At 47.7% G+C, this 12,475-nt stretch overlaps 1 pseudogene; it reads right to left on the bottom strand.

The window, feature by feature from the left end:
• Nucleotides 1-2,185: 2,185 nt before the first annotated feature.
• LOC104988047 lies at nucleotides 2,186-11,991 on the bottom strand (annotated as a pseudogene).
• Between the last annotated feature and the right edge of the window lie 484 nt (nucleotides 11,992-12,475).

Genomic DNA, 12,475 nt, shown 5'->3' with positions numbered 1-12,475 from the left:
CTGCAACCTTGCTAGATTGACTTATACTACCAGCTATTTTAGATTTCTTAACATTTTCTATATAAACAATCATATCACAGGTAAGCAGAAACAATTTTAATGTTTCCTTCCCCACCTGCATGCCTTTTATTTCTATTTCTTACTTTATTATATGGGCTAGACCCTATTTCCTATGCATAGTAGCAAATAGAAGTTACAGGAGTAAAAATCCTTGCCTTGTTCCTGATTTTTTTAGCTGCGCCATGGCATGTGGGGTCTTAGTTCTCTGACCAGGGGCAGCTTGGGGTCCTAATCACTAGACAGCCAGGGAAGTTCCTATTGTTCCTGATTTCAGTGGGAAATCATTTTTATCTTTCATCCTTAAGTATGATGTATGCTCTAGCTTCTGAGGAGAAAATTTTCACTGGGTTGAAATCTATTTCTAGCTTTCTGAGAGTTTTTTTTTTAATCATGAACAAGTAATGAGTTTTCTCAACTTTTTGTTGTTGCTGCTGTTGTATTTGCTGAGATTATTATATGGTTTTTCCTTTTCAGTCTGTTAGTATGGTAAATTACATTCATTGTATTCCTGAGCTAAATTCCACTTGGCTTTTCTCACGCAAGTAGCATCTGGTACCTATTATCAGGAATACAAATACTTTTGCTCACTATATCTTGGTTTAGGCATCACCAGGGAAAACATGATGGCACCCCACTCCAGTTCTCTTGCCGGGAAAATCCCATGGATGGAGGAGCCTGGTAGGCTGCAGTCCATGGGGTCGCTAAGAGTCGGGCACGACTGAGCGACTTCACTTTCACTTTTCACTTTCATGCATTGGAGGAGGAAATGGCAACCCACTCCAGTGTTCTTGCCTAGAGAACCCCAGTGACTGCGGGGCCTGGTGGGCTGCCGTCTATGGGGTCGCACAGAGTCAGACACGACTGAGGCGATGCAGCAGCAGCAGCAGCAGCAGCAGGGAAAACGTGAAGCAGTCAAGCACCGGGTGGAACAAGCTTTACTCACACAGGGCGTGACAGTGCAAGGTGGCAGCCGCACCAGTGCTGGAGCTCCAGTGTGTTTGGTAGAATTCACTTGTGAAGCCATGTGGGGTTAAGGTTTTCTTTCTGGGATGATTTTAACTGTAAGTTCAATTTTTAAAAGCGGTTGTAGGGCTATTCAGGTTATATAATTTTCTTGAATAAGCATTAGTAATTTGTGTCTTTTGTCTATTACAATAAAATTTTCAGATTTGTTGGCATAAAGTTGTCCACAATATTCCCTTAAAAGTTGTGATTTTTATTGTATGTAAAATATATCTCAATAAAGCTGAAAGAGTAAAAGTTTTCAATTTTTTTAAGGTTTTTTTTTATGTCTGTAGGATCTGTAGTGAAATTCCCTCTTTCATTCCTAATATTGATAGTCTGCATTTTTTTTTTCTAGGCAGTTACCAGACTGCAGTCGATCTTTTATTATAAATAATTAAATCTCCCCACAAGGTCTTAAACAGTATCAAACACCATTTCATATCTCTTAACACAGAGCAGACCAGGCATTCAGTACTGGAACCAAGTAAGAAGTGTTCAATTTCAAGCTTCTGATCACATCACATGGTGACCAAAGCCTGGGTCATTTTCTCATGTTATCCAACTGTGTATCTCACACTGTTTATCCTCTGAGTGGAGACAAAAGTTTCTAGTTCATGTTCTAAGTGCAGGAAGTTGAGAGAGACAAACTCCAGTGAAAACACATCAATCTCAATTCAACTCAGTTAAAAAAAAAAAGGCAAACTTAAAATTATTTGTTTTGAGGAGACAAAGGGAAAGGAAGGCATGGGGCTAAGAGTAAAAACTGGGACAAAGACCAGACGCTACACACGGCATGTTGTGGTTCTGGAAACTACCTGTTATATGATATTTTTAAATAAAGTGGCTTTTGTGGATTTTTTTTCTCTTTTGGTATTGTAAACATATGCTGTTTAATAGTACCTGAATTTAAAAGTTTCTTTTTTTGCAAACAAAATAAAATTGAAAGCCTTTAAGGCAAATGAACTCCTAAGGAAAAAAGAAAGTCATTTGTTATAAAACTGTGAGAATACCCAAGCAAGATCCTACTTAAGATTCATCAGCATGAACTTGAGAGCTTTACTGTTCCTCAGAGTTAAACTGAGTTTCGATGTAATAGGAGCCACCACTGCCTCCTATATCTTCAATTTTGCCTTTCTCCACATCTATCCTGCAGGTGAACACACCAGAACTCATTAGTAACTGAGATCTAAGTTAAGTCAGTTCAGGCAAATGGGCAGGGACTTGATCATGGGACCATTCACGTCATTTTATCTATTAACTCTTGGCAAGGGACAGCAGTGTATTTTGGATGTGCTTGAAAGCCCAGCATCAAGAAGGCTGTCACAAGAGCCTCATTGTCATTGCGGAGTACAGGGACAGGAGACACACCCTAACAGATGAGAAGCCTGGAGCAGAGGGTAAGTGAGGGCGGCAGCACTCTGCACTGTTTTCCTAGGCACGCCTCACTCGTGGGGAGGGGAGGCAGGCAGAAGAAAGGAAACGCTTTGTTTTGGGGTGATGGAAGCAGCTCAGCCTTACTCTGTTAGGTAAGGTGCCCATCTGTCTCTGGGCTCCTACAAAATTTGATCAAAGAAAGCATTCCTATTTCTTTCCAAGGACATAAGGGAAAACCTCCCTGAGACTGGAGAGCAGGCTTGAGCTCTGCACCAAGAAAGTCCCCCACACCATCAGAGTCAGCGTTTTCTCCAGGGAGCAGGTGGTCCCTCTGTCTTGCTTGCAGTGCTGGGTCCACCCTGCCCATCAGTGTCGTGGGTCTTGCTCCATGTTCAGCTTTCCCACCTGCACACTAGTTTTGCTTCCATTCTTCCCATCCCTTCCATTCTGCTCACTTTGGTCCTACTTCAGGTTCATTCAGCACTGGGGAATACTGACCTCAGATTTGTCTGTCAGAGACTCCAGATATGAATGGTTTCCAGAGGGAACAAGTCGACACCTCTGAGATTTCAGCCCCACCTTATTGGCCAGGGCGTGGAGCAGCAACACTGTCTGGCCCCAAGCAGCATTAATCTCATTCCATTCCACAGGAACACTGGGCCACCGACCCAGTCTGAAGTTATTGATTGTACCAAACTGTCCACTATGCCAAATGTGGAAGGTTGCATTAAAGACATTAGTTCTCTTCAGCTTGTCCAGCTGCATCTGGGTATAACACATCTGGTTTTCTACACTCTTCAGCTCATTATCCAGTTCTAGCTGTTGTCTTTTAATTCACTGTATTCCCTTTGATACTGAGCTTCCTCCTGATCCAATCTCTCAGCCTCAGCCTGGACCTTCTTGAGATTTTCCGCCACTATCTTCCGGTTCTTTTCCACATCTTCCAGCTCTTGGATCAGCCTCGCTTCCTCTAATGCCAACTCCTTTAGCTCCAACCCAAGCTGTTCACTGTCATCTTCATTCACTTGCTCTAAGATCTCCAAACAGCGTTTGTAGTTCTGACACTCATTTTCAGTGACGTTGAGCTGAGTGTCCAGCTGGTCTAAGAGAGTGTCTGTGCGTTCCTCACACAGGGGGTGATCCACATCTGTCTGGCCTGACATAATGTCAAAAAGGTCCCCAGTGACCTTTAGTCTTCAGCTGAGGTTCTCCATGGTGCCGCCATCGGATGCCTCCCCAATCAGACGGAAGCTTTTGGCACTTTCTGTGGACGTCATCCTAGCCGGGGGGATGAATCTGCAAGAGACACCATCCTGGCGAGTTTCAATAAATGGCTCTTCTCCTGAGTTAGCCTCTTCCTCCTGGGTCTCTCCTGGTTTCAGCTGGGCTGTGGCAGGAGCTCCTGGATGGTGACATGGTCCAGGATCTTGAAGCTCGTGTCCAGTTTCAGAGGCTGACTGCAGCACTGACACATGAGGGTCACCTGCATGGTGCTCCATCCCTCAGGACCCGGAGCCCACCACCCCGATCCAGTCTACCGCGGGGATACCGCGGGCTCAGGTCTTTCTGCAAGCGGGCCTTCCAAGACTGCCATCGCCCAGCCTTCACTGCATTTTTTTTTTCTTGATCAGTTTGGCTAGAGGTTTGTCAGTTTTTGGTCATTTCCAGAAACTACATTCTAATTTATTTTCTTTATTTTTGGTTTTATATTCATTGATTCTGCTCTTTTATTTTCCCCTCTTTTTTCTGCTTACTTTGGCTTTAGTTTGCTCTTTCTTTTCTAGTTCTGATTTGAGACCTTTCTTATTTTCTTATCAGAGAAAGCAATGGCAATCCAATCCAGTACTCTTGCCTGGAAAATCCTATGGACGGAGGAGGCTGCAGTCCATGGGGTTGCGAAGACTTGGACATGACTGAGCGACTTCACTTTCACTTTTCACTTTCATGCATTGGAGAAGGAAATGGCAACCCACTCCAGTGTTCTTGCCTGGAGACTCCCAGGGACGGGGGAGCCCTTATACAATCTTTTAATGCATTAATTTCCCTTTAAACATTGATAAGTGGCTTACATTGACAATGAGTGAATTGATTCCCTTAATTTGAACTTGAATTCATTAAAAAAATTCATTTTTTCTTTATATGCCCCCATAACTTTTTAAGGTGCTACCTGATGGAAGATACTAGAAGATAGTACTCAAACTGGAGGACAGGAGCTGAGGGAGCAGATGGGTGGTGGGTGGGTAGATAGGTGGATAAATAGGACGTGTGGATAAGATAAAATATAAGAGGGATTAGACCAATGGTGATAGTGTGTCATGAACTGGGGAACAAGATTAACCCAACTCTGATCTGTGGTTAAAAAAGAAGTTAACTTCCTGTGCTGTGCTGCGATAATAATCAGATTCAGATGAGTGTGGCTTACAACAGTCAAAGTATCCTTCATTCATACTTCACCCGTCGCAGGTCTGTCTTCTTCATTCTAGGACCCAAACAGCCCCTTTGGGGATGTGATGTGTTCAGCAAAGAGGGATAAAAGGCAGTGGAGTCCCATGGCTGTTTAGAAGGGCCTTTCTTGCTTCCTCCTGAGACAGGCTGGGACCTGGGCCCCTTCGCTTCCACACGTGCACACCTCTCCTCCAGCAACAAAATACAAACAAACTCATAGGACCAAAAATAACCGCGTACCTGCTCAATTGGGCCAAATTCTGAGCAGTCAGTCAGTCAGTTCAGTCGCCCAGTGGCGTCCGACTCTGCGACCCCATGAATTACAGCACGCCAGGCCTCCCTGTCCATCACCAACTCCCGGATTTTACCCAAACTCATGTCCATCGAGTCGGTGATGCCATCCAGCCATCTCATCCTCTGTCATCCCCTTCTCCTTCTGCCCTCAATCTTTCCCAGCATCAGGGGCTTTCCCAATAAGTCAGTTATTCGCATCACGTGGCCAAAGTAGTAGAGCTTCAGCTCCAGCATCAGTCCTTCCAATGAATATTCAGGACTGATTTCCTTTAGGATGGACTGGTTGCATCTCCTTGCTGTCCAAGAGACTCTCAAGAGTCTTCTCCAACACACAGTTCAAAAGCATCAATTCTTTGGTGCTCAGCCTTTTTTGTGGTCCAACTCTCACATCCATACATGACCACTGGAAAAACCACAGCTTTGACTAGATGGATGTTTGTCAACAAAGTGATATCTCTGCTTTTTAATATGCTGTCTAGGTTGGTCATAGCTTTTCTTCCAAGGAACAGCATCTTTTACTTTCATGGCTGCATTCACCATCTGCAGTGATTTTGGAGCTCAAAAAAATAAAGTCAGCCACTGTTTCCACTGTTTCCCCATCTATTTGCCATGAAGTGATGGGACCAGATGCCATGATCTTAGTTTTCTGAGTGTTGAGTTTTAAGCCAGATTTTTCGCTCTCCTCTTTCACATTCATCAAGAGGCTCTTTAATTCCTCTTCACTTTCTGCCATAAGGGTGGTATCATCTGCATATCTGAGGTTCTTGATATTTCTCCCAGCAATCTTGATTCCAGCTTCTACTTCATCCAGCCAGGCATTTCATGTGATGTATTCTACATAGAAAGGAAACAATATACAGCCTTGTCGTACTCTTTTCCCAATTTGGAACAAGTCCATTGTTCCATGTCCGGTTCTAACTGTTGCTCTTGACCTGCATACAGATTTTTCAAGAGGTAGGTAAGGTGGTCTGGTATTCCCATCTCTTTAAGAATTTTCGAGTTTGTTGTGATCCACACAGCCAAAAGCTTTGGCATAGTCAATAAAACAGAAGTAAATGTTTTTCTGAAACTCTCTCACTTTTTGAATGATCCAATGGATGTTGGCAATTTGAACTCTGGTTCCTCTGCCTTTTCTAAATCCAACTTGAACATCTGGAAGTTCTCAGTTCATGTACTGTTGAAGCCTCACTTGGAGAATTTTGATCATTACTTTGCTAACATTTGAGATGAGTGCAATTATGTGGTAGTTTGAGCATTCTCTGGCATTGCCTTTCTTTGGGATTGGAATGAAAACGGACCTTTTCCAGTCCTGTGGCCACTGCTGAGTTTTCCAAATTTGCTGGCATATTGAGTGCAGCACTTTAACAGCATCATCTTTCAGGATTTGAAATAGCTCAACTGGAATTCCATCACCTCCACTAGCTTTGTTCATAGTGATGCTTCCTAAGGCCCACTTCCCCTCAGAATCCAGAATGTCTGGCTCTAGGTGAGTGATCATACCATCATGGTTATCTGGGTCATTAAAATCTTTTTTGTGCAGTTCTTATGTGTATTCTTGCCACCTCTTCTTCATATCTTCTGCTTCTGTTAGGTCCATACCATTTCTGTCCTTTATTGTGCCCATCTTTGCATAAAATGTTCCCTTGGCATCTCTAATTTTCCTGAAGAGATCTCTAGTCTTTCCCTTTCTATTGTCTTCCTCTATTTCTTTGCATTGATCACTTAGGAAGGCTTTCTTATGTCCCCTTACTATTCTTTGGAACTCTGCATTCGGATGGGTTTATCTTTCCTTCTCTCCTTTGCCTTTAGCGTTTCTTCTTTTCTCAGCTATTTGTAAGGCGTCCTCAGACAGCCATTTTTCTTTTTTGCACTTCTTTTTCTTGGGAACTTATTTGTCTTCACTGCCCTCTGCTGCAGCAAGGACCCCAATAAAGCCTTGCCTGAATTTCTTGTCTGGCCTCTGTTGATAGGAGAAGGCCAAGCACCCTGGTATCACTCCCACATTCCATTAGCCAAAGCCACAGGTCAGTTGCCTGAGGTCAATTGCAGGGATGGAGCTGATGAAGTTTAATCCTCTTACCAGACCGTCAGCCACTGCTTTATGACCCCCGCTGGCAGTGGTATTTTATCCCAACTTCGTACTTGTTATCTAACTTGCGGTCACAGTTTCTTCTGGGCAGACAAATCCTTTGAACCAGAATATTTGGTCACAGGACTTTTCAGTATCCTCTTGGCCCTTGTGTCTGTGGTCATCGCCTGAGTTTTCTGTCTCAGTCAGTCTTATATCCCCTCTGAAGTTAGGGCCCATCCTTTTAGCTTGTTCTCTGTTCATGCGGACACTGCCCATGGTGGCCCCACTCTGAGAGTCACACTCCGGCCCCAGAACCCACCGGTCTGTTTCTCTGGGGAGCCCTGGTTCATACAATAACAGTTGAACATCCCCTATAGGCTCAGAAAAGCTGTCAAAGGGCTGCGCCAACACCTGTTGAGGAGGGTGGGCTCCAGCTTCCCTTCACATTCTCGGCTCTTTCCTCCTGCGGCCTTGACCCTGCCCTCACACTTGCCTGTCCCAGGACAGCCAGGTCCGGGCAGCCACTGTACATGCCCTAGAGGAGGGAGTCGCGACTGACCGGCATGGCCCGGCTGCCCCCCTCTCACTAGCGGCAGCCGTCAGTGGCTCCAAGCTGATCCCTGCCAGCCTCTGGCCCTAGGATGAGGCTGTGGCTGGTTTAGACCAGCTCCATCCACGAATGTCCTTCTCCTCTGTACCTTTTCTTATAAAGACAACACCTAATCCAGTAGAAAAGGAGTACAGCAAGGCTGTATATTGTCACCCTGCTTATTTAACTTCTATGCAGAGTACATCATGAGAAATGCTGGGCCGGACGAAGCAAAAGCTGGAATCAAGATTGCCAGGAGAAATATCAATAACCTCAGATATGTAGATGACACCACCCTTATGGCAGAAAGTGAAGAGGAATTAAAGAGCCTATTGATGACCGTGAAAGAGGAGAGAGAAAAAGTTGGCTTAAAGCTCAACATTCAGAAAACTAAGATCATGGCATCTGGTCCCATCACTTTATGGCAAATAGATGAGGAAAGAATGGCAGACTTTATGTTTTTGGGGGGCTCCAAAATTGCTGCAGATGGTGACTGCAGCCATGAAATTAAAAGTTGCTTGCTCCTTGGAAGAAAAGCTATGACCAACCTATACTATGCTAAGTCACTTCAGTCGTGTCTGACTCTGCGACCCCATAGACGGCAGCCCACCAGGCTCCCCCGTCCCTGGGATTCTCCAGGCAAGAACACTGGAGTGGGCTGCCATTTCCTTCTCCAATGCATGAAAGTGAAAAGTGAAAAGTGAAGTCGCTCAGTCCTGTCCGACTCTTAGCGACCCCATGGACTGCAGCCTAATAGGCTCCTCCGTCCATGGGGTTTTCCAAGCAAGAGTACTGGAGTGGGGTGCCATTGCCTTCTCCGATGACCAACCTAGACAGCATATTAAAAAGCAGAGACATCATTTTGCCAACAAAGGTCCATCTAGTCAAGGCTATGGTTTTTCCAGTAGTCAGGTATGGATATGAGAGGTGGACTATAAAGAAAGCTGAGCACCAAAGAATGGATGCTTTTGAACTGTGGTGTTGGAGAAGACTCTTGAGAGACCCTTGGATGGCAAGGAGATCCAACCAGTCCATCCTAAAGGAAATAAGTCCTGAATATTCATTGGAAGGACTGATGTTGAAGCTGAAACTCCAATACTTTGGCCACCTGATGCAAAGAGCTGACTCATTTGAAAAGATCCTGATGCTGGGAAAGATCAAGGGTGGGAGGAGAAGCAGATGACAGATGATGAGATGGTTAGATGGCATCACTGACTCAATGGACATGAGTTTGAGTGAACTCCAGGAGTTGGTGATGGACAGGGAGGCCTGGCGTGCTGCAGTCCATGGGGTCACAAAGAGTCAGACATGACTGAGCGACTGAACTGAACTGAACTGAATCCAGTAGAGCTCATCTTAACTGGGTTACATCTGCAAAGACTGTAGGGGGCTTCGCTGATGACTCAGACAGTAAAGAATTTTCTGCCAAGGCAAGAGACCCAGGTTCAATCCCTAGGTTGGGAAGATCCCCTGGAGGAGGAAATGGCAACCCACTCCAGTATTCTTGCCTGGAGAATTCTATGGACACAGGAGCCTGGCAGGCCACAGTTCATGGGGTCACAAAGAGTCAGACACAACTGAGCAATTACCACTGTGAAGACTATTTCCAAATAGATTCCCTTTCACAGATTCCAGGCTAAAAAAACAAAAGGCAGAAGTTGATCCACCAGGACCTTCTTTACAGTTTTAAAAAAGATCAAGCCCCGTGGTGCCATGGGGATGCCTGCCCCTACTTCCCTGCCCCCAAAGCTCTCCTATGACCCCCTAACCCACCCCATGGAGGCGGAATGCCACTTGGTTGCAGTCATAGCCATAGGTCCTTTTCTGATTGAGTTAAGCGAAGCTATTAAAATTCTGCAAGCTTGAAGGATTCCATCTCTTCTGCCCTCTGCCCCTGGATCCATGTAGGTAACGGCCTGAGTGAGTGTGGGCTGCTCCCAGCTCTGGCCAGGGAGGCAGGCAGTGTTAGCAAGGCCTCCTGCCAGCACCCGAAGTCACGCCTTCTCTGTAGGGCTGGCAGCAAAGGTGACGCTCCCTCCATCTGAGCTCTCTGCTGTTCCAGGACTGGGGTGGAGAACAGACAGTGTTTCGATCAGTTCAGTTCAGTCACTCAGTCGTGTCCTACTCTGTGACCCCATGGACCGCAGCACGCCAGGCCTCCCTGTCGCTTCTAAAGTTTACTCAAACTCATGTCCATAGAGTTGGTGATGCCATCCAACCATCTCATCCTCTGTTGTCCCTTCTCTTCCTGCCCTCAATCTTTACCAGCATCAGGGGCTTTTCAAATGAGCCAGTTCTTCACATCAGGTGGTCAAAGTATTGGAGTTTCAGCTTCAGCATCAGTCCTTCCAATGAATATTCAGGATTGATTTCCTTTAGGATGAACTGGTTTGATCTCCTTGCTGTCCAAGGGACTCTCAAGAGTCTTCTCCAACACCACAGTTCAGAAGCATCAATTCTTCGGCGCTCAGCTGTCTTTATAGTCCAACTCTCACATCCATACATGAGTACTGGAAAAACCATAGCTTTGACTTGACGGACCTTTGTTGGCAAAGTAATGTCTCTGCTTTTTAATATGCTGTCTAGGTTGGTTATAGCTCTTCTTCCAAGGAGCAAGCATCTTTTAGGTTCATGGCTGCAATCACCACCTGCAGCATTTACCTCCCCTCAAAACCCAAACAGAAACATCCTAAGTGTCCGTGAACAGGAGACTAAGTAAGTAAATCAGGGAAGCTCCACAAAATGGAATTGTGTGCAGCCCCTAAAAAGTGATGGAAGGCCAGAGATGACCCATGCCCTGGGTCTGGGTACAGAATCGCTGCCTTGGACATGAGTGCAGAGAGGAGGCAGTCTGGAGGGAGCGACATCGCCAGCAAGGGCAAAGCTCCTGGCACAGTATGGCTCTAGCGAGTGCAGCCGCATCTCCACTAGATCCACCAGCCCCTCCAGGGAGGTGGCGGCATGATTCTCGGCATTGCTGGCTCTCCAACGATGTCACTTCTTACATGCTCAGTGTCAGTTGGAGAGCTGCCTCCTGTTCGGTGCTGACCCATGGGACCATTGCCTCAGACCCCGCTGTGGCCCCAGGGTTGTTCCCCAGGCCCTGCCTCCCGTCCACCTCAGCCCCCCGACCACCCGCCTGGTGCTGGGGGCAGGCACAGTCCCCCTTGGCTGCTTCCCCTGCCACTTCTGCCACCCTGGTGGGCGGGAGGCCACCCAGGTTTCTGAGTGGCCGCCCCTGCAGGCTGGGACACGCCTGCAGGCTGGGGCGCCCGTGCCCCGTGGGGCAATCCGTAGCCAGTGGGGAGGGGAGGTTGGAGGGGAGGCCACAACTGCATCTCCGTTCCTCTCCTCCCTCCTTCCTCAGCTGTGCCAGGGCGCAGGGCCAAGTGGTCGCACCTGCTGCCTGACTAGCTGCGTCTCTGGCTCCTGGTGAATGAGGGTGTGCTCTCTGCCCAGCATGCTGACCCAGGACTGCGACTCTCCTGTGAGGTGTTTGCCCCGGGCTCTCCTCAGCGATCAGCCACACAGGACAGGACCAGGTGCCCCAGATCTTGGTGGCCTAAACAGCTTCATGTCTCATAGTCTGTGGGTCAGTCATTTGGGCTGGGCTGAGCTGGGCACTTCTGCCAGTCTTGCCCATGGTCACATTGCAGCCATGGTCAGCTGGCAGGTGACTGAGGCTGGAAGGCCAGCCCCTGGCCCAGCCGGGAGACTCAGCCACTCCATGGGCACCACCACTGCCCCTGCCACTGCGGGTGGGCTCACAAAGGACCGCAGTCATCCTTAGTCTCCCTGGGGCCTCTGCAGACCCTGCAGGGCGGGGCCCGGGGTGTTCCGATCGTCTTCGGAGGAAGCAATCCTGCCTCCTGCTGCTGTGCCTGCCCTCTGCGCACCCCGCAGCTCATGCTACTGCCCTGCAGCCACCCCCCTGGAAGGTTGTAGGTCCTCACTCCATGCTGCAGGCTCCAGGCATCGAGACCCAAGTCTACGCTACCCTGAAGATTATGGCAGCAGAGAGGGAAGAGGTTTCAGCTCCTGACACCACTGCCCAGACCAGCACAGACTCAGAGGGGCTCCCTCACCCGGCCCACTCTTCCAGCTCCGCATCCGCTCCCTCCAGGCCCCCGAGGGTGACCTCTGTTCTCTCCATGTCCCCACCTCCCCTGCCCTGTGCACCACAGCTGAGCCACACACCTCCTGGTTCCATTTCCAAGAGGCTTGCTGGCCAGTCTGCCCTGGTGTCGGGCAGTGGGTGGGGGGCAGGGGTGCATGTCCACCCCAGCCTGGGTCCGAGCCCCTGACGCTCCCCTCTGCCCCCCACATTACCACCTGCCCTCATCCCTCCAGTGACACATCTTGTGGAAGGACAAGGTCCTAATGGACGTGTCCGTTTTCTGCACCACAGAGTAAATGATATTTTGGAATGCGAACTCCGATTTCCTCACCCTTTCCAGCCTCTTGCCTGGTTCATTTTAATTTCAGGGCACTTGCTCCTTATGAAACTGCATCCTCTCCACAGTTTGGGACAGGGACCTAGAACTCTCTCCATGCGATAGCTATCCAGACACGCCTTGTCAACAGCTCCCCGGGCGGACTTGCTGATAAAACCCCACACTGTGATGAGGTAAAATTAG

This window comes from Bison bison, unplaced genomic scaffold (assembly GCF_000754665.1).
Source record: "Bison bison bison isolate TAMUID 2011002044 unplaced genomic scaffold, Bison_UMD1.0 scf7180017846303, whole genome shotgun sequence".
Lineage (NCBI taxonomy): Eukaryota > Metazoa > Chordata > Mammalia > Artiodactyla > Bovidae > Bison > Bison bison.
This window is presented reverse-complemented; position numbering and strand designations above follow the sequence as displayed.